The following is a 19,730-nucleotide window of genomic DNA, read 5'->3' as shown; positions in this document are numbered from 1 at the left end:
TCCTCCTTTTACAGCCACCATTCCCCCAGTCCTGCTTTTACAGCCCCCAGTCCTCCTTTTACAGCCACCATGCCCCCAGTCCTGCTTTCACCGCCCCCAGTCCTCCTTTTACAGCCACCATGCCCCCAGTCCTGCTTTCACCGCCCCCAGTCCTCCTTTTACAGCCACCATGCCCCCAGTCCTGCTTTCACCGCCCCCAGTCCTCCTTTTACAGCCACCATGCCCCCAGTCCTGCTTTCACCGCCCCCAGTCCTCCTTTTACAGCCACCATGCCCCCAGTCCTGCTTTCACCGCCCCCAGTCCTCCTTTTACAGCCACCATGCCCCCAGTCCTGCTCCTCACCTACAGCACTTTCTAGTTCCAGTTCTTCTTCTTGCTTTCTGCCAGCGCCACTGCTACTCCGCTCCCGCCGTGTACAGAAGGTGCGTGATGTGCGCGGTGACATCATGCGCAGGGCGCAATGCATCCCTGGGACTTGGAGATGGAGTCTTCAGTACTGTACAGCATTCCTCAAGCAGGGCGGCGGTGAAGGGGGTTAGCGGGGGTGGAGCGGGGGGCATTGAATTTAGTGCACGGACTCGGGTAATAAGAATTTTGATAGGGCTTATTTTCGGGGTAGGGCTTATTATCGGGGAAACACGGTAGTTAGGGAAAGCAAGAAAGTTAGCAACTGTTATTGTAAACGTGTGTTTTTCAATACTCTTCTCATTACCATATCATAGCTTGTGATTGTAATATGCCAATATCCATAATTCAGTTGATTGTCTTTTGCATTTTTGATTGATCCAATGTGAAGTGAACTGTAGTCAATCTCTCTCTCTCTCTCTATATATAGAAAGTTATCATAAAAAGACAGTAACTGTAGAAGTTACCAGTGAGCCGAGAGCAGGAGACAGCAGACACCTCACTAGCGATCATTCCAGGTGCGCTCACGTGTGTGACAGAACATTTATGTCTGACTGTTACATTGTTGCTAATCCCAATAATTCTATAGCTACTATATCAGGAGCTGTAATATTCTAGAATAAGTTACATCACTTGCATCCACTCTGTGAATGATATCTAACAATGACTCTGTATTTTCTCTATGCCGGATGAAAGTGCAAAACAACACCCCCAGCTCACTTTCACATCCCCCAGACCCAGTCCTTGTACACAACAAACTGTCAACACAATGCACACATCCGCACACCTGCTAAATGTTTGTATGTGCATCTCACTGCGGTCCTCCCCCACACACAGCTGCCTCTGCACCCCCAGCTCACATCTATCAGTGCATTACATGCCGCTGCCTCCTCCGCCCCAAACCACACGTCTCCTATATCAGTGATCACCTTTTAATCCATTCCCCGAACCCGTAATCTCATCACTGTTGCCAAATCCCCATTTTATTCATCCCTTTAAATGGAAGGATTGAGCCCCTTCGTCCATGGCCATTTACTAAGCGCAAGACATCCGCTGGGCGATGCAATATCAGCTTTGGTCATGTTTCCTTAGGCGTAAGGGCATACAAGTCTAAAGGCCCATACACACTAGCCACATTTTGAGCGCAAAGTAGCTCACTTTTGGCGTTTTGAGCTACTTTGAGCTTAAAATCGGCCAGTGTGTTTGTCCGGGCGATGAGCGGTGAGCCCTGATGCAAGCTTCCGCATCATCACTGCCCGCCACTGTCCGTCGGGCTGTTTGGACAACCGAGTGAAGCACTTTCCACAGTCTCCTACTGTGGAAAGTGCTTCACCCCTCGTGAACATAGCTGGGCACAGGGAAAATCGCTCGGCATATGCACTGAGCTATTTTCCTGCCAGCGATGTTCACATCATTGCTGTGCATACACGCTGGGCAAAAATGCCCAGTGTGTATGCACCTTAAGATATGCACAAATCTAGATACAGAGGCGTTTATGGAAGGCATGCGAACTGCAGTTGATCGTTGCTGTGCTAAATTTAGCACAGCTATGATTATTCACACTGACATGCGGGGGGACACCCAGCACAGGGCTAGTCCGCGTCGCATGTTAGTGCCGGCCTTCCCGCAGAAGTGCAAAGGCATTGCACAGCGGCGATGCCTTTGCACTTCAAGAGTAGCTCCCGGCCAGTGCAGCTTTAGCGTGCTGGCCGGGAGCTACTCATCGCTCCCTGGACCGCAGCAACTGCATGTGACGTCACGCAGCCGCTGCGGCCCGCCCTCATTCGGTCCGGCCACACCTGCGTTAGCCGGACCTCTCCCACAAAACGGATGTCAAACGCCGCCGTTCCGCCGCCTCCCGCCCAGCAATCGCCTCTGCCTGTCAATCAGGCAGAGGCGATCGTAGCCCTGCTACGGCCTTCGGCCATCTGGCATGCGCCGGCACATGCGCAGTAGGGACCCGTTCGCTCGGCTGCGACAAAAAGCAGCGAGCGAACGGGTCAGAATGACCCCCTTAAAACAATGTCCAGCAAAAAAACTGGCATAAGCACCCAACCCTAATCATCCCCACTGTGTGCAAGCTCTGCAGTTCTATAACGGGGGATTTACAGCACAATTTTCTGTGCCACAATATAATTCTCTGTTTGGAGGACTCTTTGGAAAAGCAATCTGAGGTGCGAAACGAGTTAAAGGATCATCCCTATCATCCTGCATAGTCCGAATGCATCCGGAGGCATGTGCACCATATTCACCTAATTAGGCAAGCAGCCCCTCCTGCCTGAGATGTGGACCACTGAGGAAGAATCACTAACCATGTACCTCCAGCGGCAGCGTGCGTGTTGAGATTCCATATGCCGCAAGTATAACAGGTGACGGGCCCGTCACAAAGTGGAGGAACGGAGCCCGTAAACAATTACCCCCGGTATAGGAGAGAGAAAGCCAGGACGTGATTATATCTGGGAAGGAGTGACCTGCCGCTTACACACAGTCCACCAGACATATGTTATTTCATATTTTTCCTTCCCTCTTCAAGCATGCAGTGATTACTCCCATTTTGATAAAAACAAAATTCTGACCCTAACGCTCTCTCAAACTACCGCCCTCTCTCTCAGCTCCCTTGTCTCTCTAAGCTACTTGAGAGACTTGCCTACACTCTACTCACACACTTTCTTAACTTACACAATTTATTGGACCCACTTCAGTCAGGCTTCCGTTCCCAACACGCCAGAGACAGCACTGACTAAAGTGGTTAATGATTTGGTCACTACGAAGTCTGAAGGCCATTACTCACTACTTATTCTTCTAGATCTATCTGCTGCCTTTGACACTGTTGACCACTCTCTTCTCATACAAACACTACAATCCCTAGGTCTTAAAGACACAGCCCTTTCTTGGTTCCCATCCTACTTATCTAATTGCTCCTTCAGTGTTCACTTCTCTGAATCTACCTTCTCTTCACTACCTCTCTCAGTTGGAGTACCGCAAGGCTCAGTCTTGGGTCCTCTGCTTTTCTCTATCTATACCTCATCTCTAGGGGAACTAATCAGCTCTTTTGGATTTCAGTATCATCTGTACGCAGATGATACTCAAATCTACCTATCCTCACCTGACTTGTCCCTATCTGTACTGGGCCGCGTCACTGAATGCCTTTCTGCCATTTCATCCTGGATGACATCTCGCCACCTCAAACTGAATATTTCAAAGACAGAGTTAAATTTATTTCCACCGGCCAATAGTAGGTACCAACCTGATATCTTTATCACTTTTGAAAACTCGACAATCTTCCCTACTCCACAAGCTCGCTGCCTAGGTGTCATCCCTGACTCTGATCTGTCCTTTATTTCCCACATTCAATCTGTCTCAAAATCATGTTACATGCATCTAAAAAACATATTCAAAATACGACCATACCTTACACAAGACACTGCTAAAACTCTAATCCACACTCTCATTATCTCCTGCATTGATTATTGCAATAGTCTCCTAAACGGTCTTCCCAAAACAAGACTTTCACCATACAATCCATTCTGAATGCAGCTGTGAGGATAATCATCCTCGCTAGACGTTCATCGTCTGCAGATCCACTCTGTCAGTCCCTCCATTGGTTACCTGTACTCTACCGCATTCAATATAAAATACTTTTACTCACACACAAGGCCATTAACCAAACTACACCAACGTACATCACTTTGCTTATCTCAAAATATCTCCCAACCCGACCTCTTCGCTCTTCACAAGATCTGCTTCTCTCATCCACACTCATTACTCGCTCCCACTCACGATTGCAGGACTTTCATCGGGCTGCACCCACTCTGTGGAATGCCCTACCACGTACAATAAGACTCTCCTCTAGTCTCCAAAACTTCAAGCGTTCCCTGAAAACTCACCTCTTTAGGCAAGCATACCAAATTCCAGAACCGCCCACATAACTTTCATAAACCTTCCTATCAAATTGCATCCACTCTGCACAGTCCACACATATCCTCACATGTCTTCTCATCCTTCTTCACGACCCCGATTCATCATTGCTGTATGACCATATCATACAGCCCACCAAGAACCTTTGCAATCTGGTGGACAATTATGCAATAGATAACACCTATCCTCGTGTATCCATGCCTATTTCCCTATAGATTGTAAGCTTGCGAGCGTGGCCTTCCTACCTCTATGGGGTATATTTACAAAGATTCGTGTTTTGGCCGTTTTGAAGGGTGTTTGATCTCGAATGGTATCGGGTGCATTTTACTGCAACTTTTTGAATCCTGATACGGTCATTCACTAAGCTGCCGACTTTTCCCAATTCGTATTTTCCGATGTCGATGTGATTCGTAATGTCAGGCAGTGTTTTACGGGAGTGATGAGTAAAACACTGCCTGACAAAACACACGGAATCCCGGCCGGATCTGTGAGATCCGTGCAGGGCTTCGTGTACCTTAAAAATGTGTTTAAAGTCTTTAAAAATCTGAAAAAAATTGCGTGGGGTCCCCCCTCCTAAGCATAATCAGCCTCGGGCTCTTTGAGCCGGTCCTGGTTGACAAAATATGGGGAAAAAAATGACAGGGGTTCCCCCATATTTCATCAACCAGCACCGGGCTCTGCGCCTGGTCCTGGTTCCAAAAATACGGGGGACAAAAAGCGTAGGGGTCCCCCGTATTTTTGAAACCAGCACCGGGCTCCACTAGCCGGGTACATAATGCCACAGCTGGGGGACACTTTTATAGTGGTTCCTGCGGCCCTGGCATTACATACCCAACTAGTCACCGCTGGCCGGGGTACCCTGGAGGAGTGGGAACCCCTTAAGTCAAGGGGACCCCCCCTCCAGCCACCCAAGGGCCAGGGGTGAAGCCCGAGGCTGTCCCCCCCATCCAAGGGCGGCGGATGGGGGGCTGATAGCCAAGTGTAAAAAATGTGAATATTGTTTTTAGTAGCAGTACTACAAGTCCCAGCAAGCCTCCCCCGCAAGCTGGTACTTGGAGAACCACAAGTACCAGCATGCGGTGGAAACCTGGGCCGCTGGTACCTGTAGTACCACTACTAAAAAAATACCCCCCAAAAAACAGGACACACACATCGTGAAAGTATAAGTTTATTACATACATGCACACCCCCATACATACATACTTACCTATGTTCCCACGAGGCTCGGTCCTCTTCTCCATGTAGAATCCTTGGGGGACCTGTGAAAAAAATTATACTCACATAATCCAGTGTAGATTCTATCCTTTGTATAATCCACGTACTTGGCAAAAAAAATAAAATAAGATTTTACTTACCGATAAATCTATTTCTCGTAGTCCGTAGTGGATGCTGGGGACTCCGTCAGGACCATGGTGATTAGCGGCTCCGCAGGAGACAGGGCACAAAACTAAAGCTTTAGGATCAGGTGGTGTGTACTGGCTCCTCCCCCTATGACCCTCCTCCAAGCCTCAGTTAGGATACTGTGCCCGGACGAGCGTACACAATAAGGAAGGATATTGAATCCCGAGTAAGACTCATACCAGCCACACCAATCACACCGTATAACTTGTGATCTAAACCCAGTTAACAGTATGACAAACGTAGGAGCCTCTGAACAGACGGCTCACAACAATAACAACCCGATTTTTTTGTAACAATAACTATGTACAAGTATTGCAGACAATCCGCACTTGGGATGGGCGCCCAGCATCCACTACGGACTACGAGAAATAGATTTATCGGTAAGTAAAATCTTATTTTCTCTGACGTCCTAAGTGGATGCTGGGGACTCCGTCAGGACCATGGGGATTATACCAAAGCTCCCAAACGGGCGGGAGAGTGCGGATGACTCTGCAGCACCGAGTGAGAGAACTCCAGGTCCTCCTCAGCCAGGGTGTGCCCCTGACCAAGTAGCAGCTCGGCAAAGCTGTAAAGCCGAGACCCCTCGGGCAGTCGCCCAAGATGAGCCCACCTTCCTTGTGGAATGGGCATTTATATATTTTGGCTGTGGCAGTCCTGCCACAGAATGTGCAAGCTGAATTGTACTACACATTCAACTAGCAATCGTCTGCTTAGAAGCAAGAGCACCCAGTTTTTTGGGTGCATACAGGATAACAGCAAGTCAGTTTTCCTGACTCCAGCCGTCCTGGAAATCTATATTTTCAGGGCCCTGACAACATCTAGCAACTTGGAGTCCTCCAAGTCTCTAGTAGCCGCAGGTACCACAATAAGCTGGTTCAGATGAAACGCTGACACCACCTTAGGGAGAAACTGGGGACGAGTCCGCAGCTCTGCCCTGTCCGAATGGACAATCAGATATGGGCTTTTGTGAGACAAAGCCGCCAATTCTGACACTCGCCTGGCCGAGGCCAGGGCCAACATCATGGTCACTTTCCATTAGAGATGAGCGCCTGAAATTTTTCGGGTTTTGTGTTTTGGTTTTGGGTTCGGTTCCGCGGCCGTGTTTTGGGTTCGAACGCGTTTTGGCAAAACCTCACCGAATTATTTTTGTCGGATTCGGGTGTGTTTTGGATTCGGGTGCTTTTTTCCAAAAACACTAAAAAACAGCTTAAATCATAGAATTTGGGGGTCATTTTGATCCCAAAGTATTATTAACCTCAAAAACCATAATTTACACTCATTTTCAGTCTATTCTGAATACCTCACACCTCACAATATTATTTTTAGTCCTAAAATTTGCACCGAGGTCGCTGTGTGAGTAAGATAAGCGACCCTAGTGGCCGACACAAACACCGGGCCCATCTAGGAGTGGCACTGCAGTGTCACGCAGGATGTCCCTTCCAAAAAACCCTCCCCAAACAGCACATGACGCAAAGAAAAAAAGAGGCGCAATGAGGTAGCTGTGTGAGTAAGATTAGCGACCCTAGTGGCCGACACAAACACCGGGCCCATCTAGGAGTGGCACTGCAGTGTCACGCAGGATGGCCCTTCCAAAAAACCCTCCCCAAACAGCACATGACGCAAAGAAAAAAAGAGGCGCAATGAGGTAGCTGTGTGAGTAAGATTAGCGACCCTAGTGGCCGACACAAACACCGGGCCCATCTAGGAGTGGCACTGCAGTGTCACGCAGGATGGCCCTTCCAAAAAACCCTCCCCAAACAGCACATGACGCAAAGAAAAAAAGAGGCGCAATGAGGTAGCTGACTGTGTGAGTAAGATTAGCGACCCTAGTGGCCGACACAAACACCGGGCCCATCTAGGAGTGGCACTGCAGTGTCACGCAGGATGTCCCTTCCAAAAAACCCTCCCCAAACAGCACATGACGCAAAGAAAAAAAGAGGCGCAATGAGGTAGCTGTGTGAGTAAGATTAGCGACCCTAGTGGCCGACACAAACACCGGGCACATCTAGGAGTGGCACTGCAGTGTCACGCAGGATGTCCCTTCCAAAAAACCCTCCCCAAACAGCACATGACGCAAAGAAAAAAAGAGGCGCAATGAGGTAGCTGTGTGAGTAAGATTAGCGACCCTAGTGGCCGACACAAACACCGGGCCCATCTAGGAGTGGCACTGCAGTGTCACGCAGGATGTCCCTTCCAAAAAACCCTCCCCAATCAGCACATGATGCAAAGAAAAAGAAAAGAAAAAAGAGGTGCAAGATGGAATTATCCTTGGGCCCTCCCACCCACCCTTATGTTGTATAAACAAAACAGGACATGCACACTTTAACCAACCCATCATTTCAGTGACAGGGTCTGCCACACGACTGTGACTGATATGACGGGTTGGTTTGGACCCCCCCCAAAAAAGAAGCAATTAATCTCTCCTTGCACAAACTGGCTCTACAGAGGCAAGATGTCCACCTCATCTTCACCCTCCGATATATCACCGTGTACATCCCCCTCCTCACAGATTATCAATTCGTCCCCACTGGAATCCACCATCTCAGCTCCCTGTGTACTTTGTGGAGGCAATTGCTGCTGGTCAATGTCTCCGCGGAGGAATTGATTATAATTCATTTTAATGAACATCATCTTCTCCACATTTTCTGGATGTAACCTCGTACGCCGATTGCTGACAAGGTGAGCGGCGGCACTAAACACTCTTTCGGAGTACACACTTGTGGGAGGGCAACTTAGGTAGAATAAAGCCAGTTTGTGCAAGGGCCTCCAAATTGCCTCTTTTTCCTGCCAGTATAAGTACGGACTGTGTGACGTGCCTACTTGGATGCGGTCACTCATATAATCCTCCACCATTCTATCAATGTTGAGAGAATCATATGCAGTGACAGTAGACGACATGTCCGTAATCGTTGTCAGGTCCTTCAGTCCGGACCAGATGTCAGCATCAGCAGTCGCTCCAGACTGCCCTGCATCACCGCCAGCGGGTGGGCTCGGAATTCTGAGCCTTTTCCTCGCACCCCCAGTTGCGGGAGAATGTGAAGGAGGAGATGTTGACAGGTCGCGTTCCGCTTGACTTGACAATTTTGTCACCAGCAGGTCTTTCAACCCCAGCAGACCTGTGTCTGCCGGAAAGAGAGATCCAAGGTAGGCTTTAAATCTAGGATCGAGCACGGTGGCCAAAATGTAGTGCTCTGATTTCAACAGATTGACCACCCGTGAATCCTTGTTAAGCGAATTAAGGGCTGCATCCACAAGTCCCACATGCCTAGCGGAATCGCTCCCTTTTAGCTCCTTCTTCAATGCCTCCAGCTTCTTCTGCAAAAGCCTGATGAGGGGAATGACCTGACTCAGGCTGGCAGTGTCTGAACTGACTTCACGTGTGGCAAGTTCAAAGGGCATCAGAACCTTGCACAACGTTGAAATCATTCTCCACTGCACTTGAGACAGGTGCATTCCATCTCCTATATCGTGCTCAATTGTATAGGCTTGAATGGCCTTTTGCTGCTCCTCCAACCTCTGAAGCATATAGAGGGTTGAATTCCACCTCGTTACCACTTCTTGCTTCAGATGATGGCAGGGCAGGTTCAGTAGTTTTTGGTGGTGCTCCAGTCTTCTGTACGTGGTGCCTGTACGCCGAAAGTGTCCCGCAATTTTTCTGGCCACCGACAGCATCTCTTGCACGCCCCTGTCGTTTTTTAAAAAATTCTGCACCACCAAATTCAAGGTATGTGCAAAACATGGGACGTGCTGGAATTTGCCCATATTTAATGCACACACAATATTGCTGGCGTTGTCCGATGCCACAAATCCACAGGAGAGTCCAATTGGGGTAAGCCATTCCGCGATGATCTTCCTCAGTTGCCGTAAGAGGTTTTCAGCTGTGTGCGTATTCTGGAAAGCGGTGATACAAAGCGTAGCCTGCCTAGGAAAGAGTTGGCGTTTGCGAGATGCTGCTACTGGTGCCGCCGCTGCTGTTCTTGCGGCGGGAGTCCATGCATCTACCCAGTGGGCTGTCACAGTCATATAGTCCTGACCCTGCCCTGCTCCACTTGTCCACATGTCCGTGGTTAAGTGGACATTGGGTACAACTGCATTTTTTAGGAGACTGGTGAGTCTTTTTCTGACGTCCGTGTACATTCTCGGTATCGCCTGCCTAGAGAAGTGGAACCTAGATGGTATTTGGTAACGGGGGCACACTGCCTCAATAAATTGTCTAGTTCCCTGTGAACTAACGGCGGATACCGGACGCACGTCTAACACCAACATAGTTGTCAAGGACTCAGTTATCCGCTTTGCAGTAGGATGACTGCTGTGATATTTCATCTTCCTCGCAAAGGACTGTTGAACAGTCAATTGCTTACTGGAAGTAGTACAAGTGGGCTTACGACTTCCCCTCTGGGATGACCATCGACTCCCAGCGGCAACAACAGCAGCGCCAGCAGCAGTAGGCGTTACACGCAAGGATGCATCGGAGGAATCCCAGGCAGGAGAGGACTCGTCAGACTTGCCAGTGACATGGCCTGCAGGACTATTGGCATTCCTGGGGAAGGAGGAAATTGACACTGAGGGAGTTGGTGGGGTGGTTTGCGTGAGCTTGGTTACAAGAGGAAGGGATTTACTGGTCAGTGGACTGCTTCCGCTGTCACCCAAAGTTTTTGAACTTGTCACTGACTTATTATGAATGCGCTGCAGGTGACGTATAAGGGAGGATGTTCCGAGGTGGTTAACGTCCTTACCCCTACTTATTACAGCTTGACAAAGGGAACACACGGCTTGACACCTGTTGTCCGCATTTCTGGTGAAATACCTCCACACCGAAGAGCTGATTTTTTTGGTATTTTCACCAGGCATGTCAACGGCCATATTCCTCCCACGGACAACAGGTGTCTCCCCGGGTGCCTGACTTAAACAAACCACCTCACCATCAGAATCCTCCTGGTCAATTTCCTCCCCAGCGCCAGCAACACCCATATCCTCCTCATCCTGGTGTACTTCAACACTGACATCTTCAATCTGACTATCAGGAACTGGACTGCGGGTGCTCCTTCCAGCACTTGCAGGGGGCGTGCAAATGGTGGAAGGCGCATGCTCTTCACGTCCAGTGTTGGGAAGGTCAGGCATCGCAACCGACACAATTGGACTCTCCTTGTGGATTTGGGATTTCAAAGAACGCACAGTTCTTTGCGGTGCTTTTGCCAGCTTGAGTCTTTTCAGTTTTCTAGCGAGAGGCTGAGTGCTTCCATCCTCATGTGAAGCTGAACCACTAGCCATGAACATAGGCCAGGGCCTCAGCCGTTCCTTGCCACTCCGTGTGGTAAATGGCATATTGGCAAGTTTACGCTTCTCCTCCGACAATTTTATTTTAGGTTTTGGAGTCCTTTTTTTACTGATATTTGGTGTTTTGGTTTTGACATGCTCTGTACTATGCCATTGGGCATCGGCCTTGGCAGACGACGTTGCTGGCATTTCATCGTCTCGGCCATGACTAGTGGCAGCAGCTTCAGCACGAGGTGGAAGTGGATCTTGATCTTTCCCTAATTTTGGAACCTCAACATTTTTGTTCTCCATATTTTAATAGGCACAACTAAAAGGCACCTCAGGTAAACAATGGAGATGGATGGATTGGATACTAGTATACAATTATGGACGGGCTGCCGAGTGCCGACACAGAGGTAGCCACAGCCGTGAACTACCGCACTGTACTGTGTCTGCTGCTAATATATAGACTGGTTGATAAAGAGATAGTATACTCGTAACTAGTATGTATGTATAAAGAAAGAAAAAAAAACCACGGTTAGGTGGTATATACAATTATGGACGGGCTGCCGAGTGCCGACACAGAGGTAGCCACAGCCATGAACTACCGCACTGTACTGTGTCTGCTGCTAATATATAGACTGGTTGATAAAGAGATAGTATACTCGTAACTAGTATGTATGTATAAAGAAAGAAAAAAAACCCACGGTTAGGTCACTGGTATATACAATTATGGACGGGCTGCCGAGTGCCGACACAGAGGTAGCCACAGCCGTGAACTACCGCACTGTACTGTGTCTGCTGCTAATATATAGACTGGTTGATAAAGAGATAGTATACTCGTAACTAGTATGTATGTATAAAGAAAGAAAAAAAAACCACGGTTAGGTGGTATATACAATTATGGACGGGCTGCCGAGTGCCGACACAGAGGTAGCCACAGCCGTGAACTACCGCACTGTACTGTGTCTGCTGCTAATATATAGACTGGTTGATAAAGAGATAGTATACTCGTAACTAGTATGTATGTATAAAGAAAGAAAAAAAAACCACGGTTAGGTGGTATATACAATTATGGACGGGCTGCCGAGTGCCGACACAGAGGTAGCCACAGCCGTGAACTACCGCACTGTACTGTGTCTGCTGCTAATATATAGACTGGTTGATAAAGAGATAGTATACTCGTAACTAGTATGTATGTATAAAGAAAGAAAAAAAAACCACGGTTAGGTGGTATATACAATTATGGACGGGCTGCCGAGTGCCGACACAGAGGTAGCCACAGCCGTGAACTACCGCACTGTACTGTGTCTGCTGCTAATATATAGACTGGTTGATAAAGAGATAGTATACTCGTAACTAGTATGTATGTATAAAGAAAGAAAAAAAAACCACGGTTAGGTCACTGGTATATACAATTATGGACGGGCTGCCGAGTGCCGACACAGAGGTAGCCACAGCCGTGAACTACCGCACTGTACTGTGTCTGCTGCTAATATATAGACTGGTTGATAAAGAGATAGTATACTCGTAACTAGTATGTATGTATAAAGAAAGAAAAAAAAACCACGGTTAGGTCACTGGTATATACAATTATGGACGGGCTGCCGAGTGCCGACACAGAGGTAGCCACAGCCGTGAACTACCGCACTGTACTGTGTCTGCTGCTAATATATAGACTGGTTGATAAAGAGATAGTATACTCGTAACTAGTATGTATGTATAAAGAAAGAAAAAAAAACCACGGTTAGGTGGTATATACAATTATGGACGGGCTGCCGAGTGCCGACACAGAGGTAGCCACAGCCGTGAACTACCGCACTGTACTGTGTCTGCTGCTAATATATAGACTGTTTGATAAAGAGATAGTATACTCGTAACTAGTATGTATGTATAAAGAAAGAAAAAAAAACCACGGTTAGGTCACTGGTATATACAATTATGGACGGGCTGCCGAGTGCCGACACAGAGGTAGCCACAGCCGTGAACTACCGCACTGTACTGTGTCTGCTGCTAATATATAGACTGGTTGATAAAGAGATAGTATACTCGTAACTAGTATGTATGTATAAAGAAAGAAAAAAAAACCACGGTTAGGTCACTGGTATATACAATTATGGACGGGCTGCGGAGTGCCGACACAGAGGTAGCCACAGCCGTGAACTACCGCACTGTACTGTGTCTGCTGCTAATATATAGACTGGTTGATAAAGAGATAGTATACTCGTAACTAGTATGTATGTATAAAGAAAGAAAAAAAAACCACGGTTAGGTGGTATATACAATTATGGACGGGCTGCCGAGTGCCGACACAGAGGTAGCCACAGCCGTGAGCGTGAACTACCGCACTGTACTGTGTCTGCTGCTAATATATAGACTGGTTGATAAAGAGATAGTATACTCGTAACTAGTATGTATGTATAAAGAAAGAAAAAAAACCACGGTTAGGTCACTGGTATATACAATTATGGACGGGCTGCCGAGTGCCGACACAGAGGTAGCCACAGCCGTGAACTACCGCACTGTACTGTGTCTGCTGCTAATATATAGACTGGTTGATAAAGAGATAGTATACTCGTAACTAGTATGTATGTATAAAGAAAGAAAAAAAAACCACGGTTAGGTCACTGGTATATACAATTATGGACGGGCTGCCGAGTGCCGACACAGAGGTAGCCACAGCCGTGAACTACCGCACTGTACTGTGTCTGCTGCTAATATATAGACTGGTTGATAAAGAGATAGTATACTCGTAACTAGTATGTATGTATAAAGAAAGAAAAAAAAACCACGGTTAGGTCACTGGTATATACAATTATGGACGGGCTGCCGAGTGCCGACACAGAGGTAGCCACAGCCGTGAACTACCGCACTGTACTGTGTCTGCTGCTAATATATAGACTGGTTGATAAAGAGATAGTATACTCGTAACTAGTATGTATGTATAAAGAAAGAAAAAAAAACCACGGTTAGGTCACTGGTATATACAATTATGGACGGGCTGCCGAGTGCCGACACAGAGGTAGCCACAGCCGTGAACTACCGCACTGTACTGTGTCTGCTGCTAATATATAGACTGGTTGAAAAAGAGATAGTATACTCGTAACTAGTATGTATGTATAAAGAAAGAAAAAAAAACCACGGTTAGGTCACTGGTATATACAATTATGGACGGGCTGCCGAGTGCCGACACAGAGGTAGCCACAGCCGTGAACTACCGCACTGTACTGTGTCTGCTGCTAATATAGACTGGTTGATAAAGAGATAGTATACTACTAATATTATATACTGGTGGTCAGGTCACTGGTCACTAGTCACACTGGCAGTGGCACTCCTGCAGCAAAAGTGTGCACTGTTTAATTTTAATATACTATTATGTACTCCTGGCTCCTGCTATAACCTATAACTGGCACTGCAGTAGTGCTCCCCAGTCTCCCCCACAATTATAAGCTGTGTGAGCTGAGCAGTCAGACAGATATATAATATATATAGATGATGCAGCACACTGGCCTGAGCCTGAGCAGTGCACACAGATATGGTATGTATGTGACTGAGTCACTGTGTGCTGTGTATCGCTTTTTTCAGGCAGAGAACGGATTATAAATAAAAGTGGTGGTCACTGGTCACTATCAGCAAAACTCTGCACTGTACACTACTGAGTACTCCTAATGCTCCCCAAAATTAGTAAATCAAGTGTCTAAACGGAGAGGACGCCAGCCACGTCCTCTCCCTATCAATCTCAATGCACGTGTGAAAATGGCGGCGACGCGCGGCTCCTTATATAGAATCCGAGTCTCGCGAGAATCCGACAGCGGGATGATGACGTTCGGGCGCGCTCGGGTTAACCGAGCAAGGCGGGAGGATCCGAGTCGCTCGGACCCGTGTAAAAAAAAGGTGAAGTTCGGGCGGGTCGGATTCCGAGGATCCGAACCCGCTCATCACTAATAAACAGGACATGCACACTTTAACGAACCCATCATTTCAGTGACAGGGTCTGCCACACGACTGTGACTGAAATGACTGGTTGGTTTGGGCCCCCACCAAAAAAGAAGCAATCAATCTCTCCTTGCACAAACTGGCTCTACAGAGGCAAGATGTCCACCTCATCATCATCCTCCGATTCCTCACCCCTTTCACTGTGTACATCCCCCTCCTCACAGATTATTAATTCGTCCCCACTGGAATCCACCATCTCAGGTCCCCGTGTACTTTCTGGAGGCAATTGCTGCTGGTGAATGTCTCCACTGAGGAATTGATTATAATTCATTTTAATGAACATCATCTTCTCCACATTTTCTGGAAGTAACCTCGTACGCCGATTGCTGACAAGGTGAGCGGCTGCACTAAACACTCTTTCGGAGTACACACTGGAGGGAGGGCAACTTAGGTAGAATAAAGCCAGTGTGAAAATGGCGGCGACGCGCGGCTCCTTATATAGAATCCGAGTCTCGCGATAGAATCCGAGCCTCGCGAGAATCCGACAGCGTCATGATGACGTTCGGGCGCGCTCGGGTTAACCGAGCAAGGCGGGAAGATCCGAGTCGCTCGGACTCGTGAAAAAAAACATGAAGTTCTGGCGGGTTCGGATTCAGAGAAACCGAACCCGCTCATCTCTACTTTCCATGTGAGATATTTCAAATCCACAGATTTGAGCGGTTTAAACCAACGTGATTTGAGGAATCCCAGGACTACGTTGAGATCCCACAGTGCCACTGGAGGCACAAAAGGGGGTTGTATATGCAGTACTCCCTTGTCAAATTTCTGGACTTCAGGAACTGAAGCCAATTCTTTCTGGAAGAAAATCGACAGGGACGAAATTTGAACCTTAATGGACCCCAATTTGAGGCCCATAGACACTCCTGTTTGCAGGAAATGCAGGAATCGACCGAGTTGAAATTTCTTCGTGGGGCCTTCCTGGCCTCACACCACGCAACATATTTTCGCCACATGTGGTGATAATGTTGTGCGGTCACCTCCTTCCTTGCTTTGACCAGGGTAGGAATGACCTCTTCCGGAATGCCTTTTTTCCCTTAGGATCCGGCGTTCAACCGCCATGCCGTCAAACGCACCCGCGGTAAGTCTTGGAACAGACATGGTACTTGCTGAAGCAAGTCCCTTCTTATCGGCAGAGGCCCTGAGTCCTCTGTGAGCATCTCATGAAGTTCCGGGTACCAAGTCCTTCTTGGCCCATCCGGAGCCACGAGTATAGTTCTTACTCCTCTACGTCTTATAATTCTCAGTACCTTTGGTATGAGAAGCAGAGGAGGGAACACATACACCGTGGACCTTGGGAGCTGGAGTCCTAGAACTTACCTGATGAGCTATTGAGACTTATGCTGAAACCAAAGCTCTTAGTAATATTAGGAGTGCTATAGGCATTTTCTGTTTAAATGATACTTATGTTCTCTGTGATGCCATAAATTAAATAATAATGAAATAAGGAAATGTTGTTATGTAGAATACTATAATTTATATACCTGTATGCAATTATTGATGTGTCAACAAAGAATTTAGATACATGTAATCTCCCTTAAGCATGTTTTATCGATTGATAGAGTTTTCCCTATAAAGATAGATAGGTTTATTTCCTCTGAATGAATTAAGCTGGTGCATCAATTAAATACAGGTGTAGTCCAAACGAATGAGACTTTCTTATTGGCTGAATGGACTTTATAAGCATACCTGCTATGGACACCTGTATTAACCTCCTGAGGAAACCGCTTACCACTAGAGCGGAGAAACGCGTAGAGGACGCTCCATTGTGCACCGTGTATGCTACAGTCAGCCTGGTTCCCTGCCACTCGTTTCCTCCGTGTGCAAACCTTTCAGTGCGTCTACCAGTTGTGAGGACCGAACGCCGTGACCGCCATATCCGGCAAGCCCTCCCGGGACATCCTGACCGCTGGGTCCAACACCGTTAAGTATCCATGCAGTGTCAGCTTGAAAAATACTAGCAATTTGGTGGAGAAATTTCCGTGACAGCCTGGTCTGGTAATTCCATCTTCTGCATTGTCTGTGTGATTATACTAAACGGATAATTGAACTGCTATAGAGCTCTAATCTGAATTATCATAAAACCATTCTATGCTCTCTAATCATCTGCGCACTTGGAGGACATAATTACAACTGAAAGGCAGATAAAAGGAACCCTGGATTGCTAATTAAGCTTTGACCGACAATTACCAGCTGATTTCTGTTGCTGTAGATCATGATTGGAATCTATCTTTGAACTTTTAAATACAGTTATGTGCACTTTTATGAGCTTATTGAAGCGTCAGCTTATATAGATACTCAATACAGTTTTTTGTTCAGGCGGGACGCCATCATGTCCACCTTTGGTCTTTCCCAACGGTGCACAATCATGTGGAAAAAACTTCTCGATGAAGTCCCCACTCTCCCGGGTGGAGGTCGTGCTGAGGAAGTCTGCTTCCCAGTTGTCCACTCCCGGAATGAAAACTGCTGACAGTGCTATCACATGATTTTCCGCCCAGCGAAGAATCCTTGCAGTTTCTGCCATTGTCCTCCTGCTTCTTGTGCCGCCCTGTCTGTTTACGTGGGCGACTGCCGTGATGTTGTCCCACTGGATCAATACCGGCTGACCTTGAAGCAGAGGTCTTGCTAAGCTTAGAGCATTGTAAATTGCTCTTAGCTCCAGTATATTTATGCGGAGAGAAGTCCCCAGACTTGATCACACTCCCTGGAATTTTTTTTTTTTTTTTTTTCCTGTGTGACTGCTCCCCAGCTTTTCAAGCTGGAATCCGTGGTCACCAGGACCCAGTCCTGAATGCATAACTGTGGCACTTTAGTAGATGAGCACTCTGCAGCCACCACAGAAGAGACACCCTTGTCCTTGGAGACAGGGTTATCCGCTGATGCATCTGAAGATGCGATCCGGACCATTTGTCCAGCAGATCCCACTGAAAAGTTCTTGCGTGAAATCTGCCGAATGGAATCGCTTCGTAAGAAGCCACCATTTTTCCCAGGACCCTTGTGCAATGATGCACTGACACTTTTCCTGGTTTTTGGAGGTTCCAGACTAGCTCGGATAACTCCCTGGCTTTCTCCTCCGGGAGAAACACCTTTTTCTGGACTGTGTCCAAAATCATCCCTAGGGACAGCAGACGTGTCGTCGGAGACAGCTGCGATTTTGGAATATTTAGAATCCACCCGTGCTGTCGTAGAACTACTTGAGATAGTGCTTCTCAGACCTCCAACTGTTCTCTGGACCTTGCCCTTATCAGGAGATCGTCCAAGTAAGGGATAATTAAGACGCCTTTTCTTTGAAGAAGAATCATCATTTCGGCCATTACCTTGGTAAAGACCCGGGGTGCCGTGGACAATCCAAACGGCAGCGTCTGAAACTGATAGTGACAGTTTTGTACCACGAACCTGAGGTACCCTTTGTGAGAAGGGCAAATTTGGACATGGAGGTAAGCATCCTTGATGTCCAGGGACACCATATAGTCCCCTTCTTCCTGGTTCGCTATCACTGCTCTGAGTGACTCCATTTAGAATAGGTCTCACCGAGCCGTCTGGCTTCAGTACCACAATATAGTGTGGAATAATACCCCTTTACTTGTTGTAGGAGGGGTACTTTGATTATCACCTGCTGGAAATACAGCTTGTGAATTGTTTCCAATACTGCCTCCCTGTCGGAGGTAGACGTTGGTAAAGCAAACTTCAGGAACCTGCGAGGGGGAGACGTCTCGAATTTCCAATCTGTACCCCTGGGATACTACTTGTAGGATCCAGGGGTCCACTTGCGAGTGAGCCCACTGCGTGCTGAAACTCTTGAGACGACCCCCCACCGCACCTGTTTGTACGGCCCCAGCGTCATGCTGAGGACTTGGCAGAAGCGGTGGAAGGCTTCTGTTCCTGGGAATGGGCTGCCTGCTGCAGTCTTCTTCCCTTACCTCTATCCCTGGGCAGATATTATGGGGACGAAAGGACTGAGGCTGAAAAGACTATGTCTTTTTCTGCGGAGATGTGACTTGGGGTAAAAAAGGTGGATTTTCTAGCTGTTGCCGTGGCCACCAGGTCCGATGGACCGACCCCAAATAACTCCTCCCCTTTATACGGCAATACTTCCATGTGCCGTTTGGAATCTGCATCACCTGACCACTGTCGTGTCCATAAACATCGTCTGGCAGATATGGACATCGCACTTACTCTTGATGCCAGAGTTTCGCATATATAGAAATGCATCTTTTAAATGCTCTATAGTCAATAAAATACTGTCCCTGTCAAGGGTATCAATATTTCCAGTCAGGGAATCCGACCAAGCCACCCCAGCGCTGCCCATCCAGGCTGAGGCGATCGCTGGTCGCAGTATAACACCAGTATGTGTGTATATACTTTTTAGGATATTTTCCAACCTCCTATCAGTTGGCTCCTTGAGGGCGTCCGTATCTGGAGACGGTAACGCCACTTGTTTTTATAAGCGTGTGAGCGCCTTATCCACCCTAAGGTGTGTTTCCCAACGCGCCATAACTTCTGGCGGGAAAGGGTATACCGCCAATAATTTTCTATCGGGGGAAACCCACGCATCATCACACACTTCATTTAATTTATCTGATTCAGGAAAAACCACATGTAGTTTTTTTCACACTCCACATAATACCCTTTTTTGTGGTACTTGTAGTATCAGAAATATGTAACATCTCCTTCATTGCCCTTAACAAGTAACGTGTGGCCCTAAAGGAAAATACGTTTGTTTCTTCACCGTCGACACTGGAGTCAGTGTCCGTGTC

The sequence above is a fragment of the Pseudophryne corroboree genome, chromosome 3 (genome assembly GCF_028390025.1).
Source record: "Pseudophryne corroboree isolate aPseCor3 chromosome 3, aPseCor3.hap2, whole genome shotgun sequence".
NCBI classification, from domain to species: domain Eukaryota; kingdom Metazoa; phylum Chordata; class Amphibia; order Anura; family Myobatrachidae; genus Pseudophryne; species Pseudophryne corroboree.
This window is presented reverse-complemented; position numbering follows the sequence as displayed.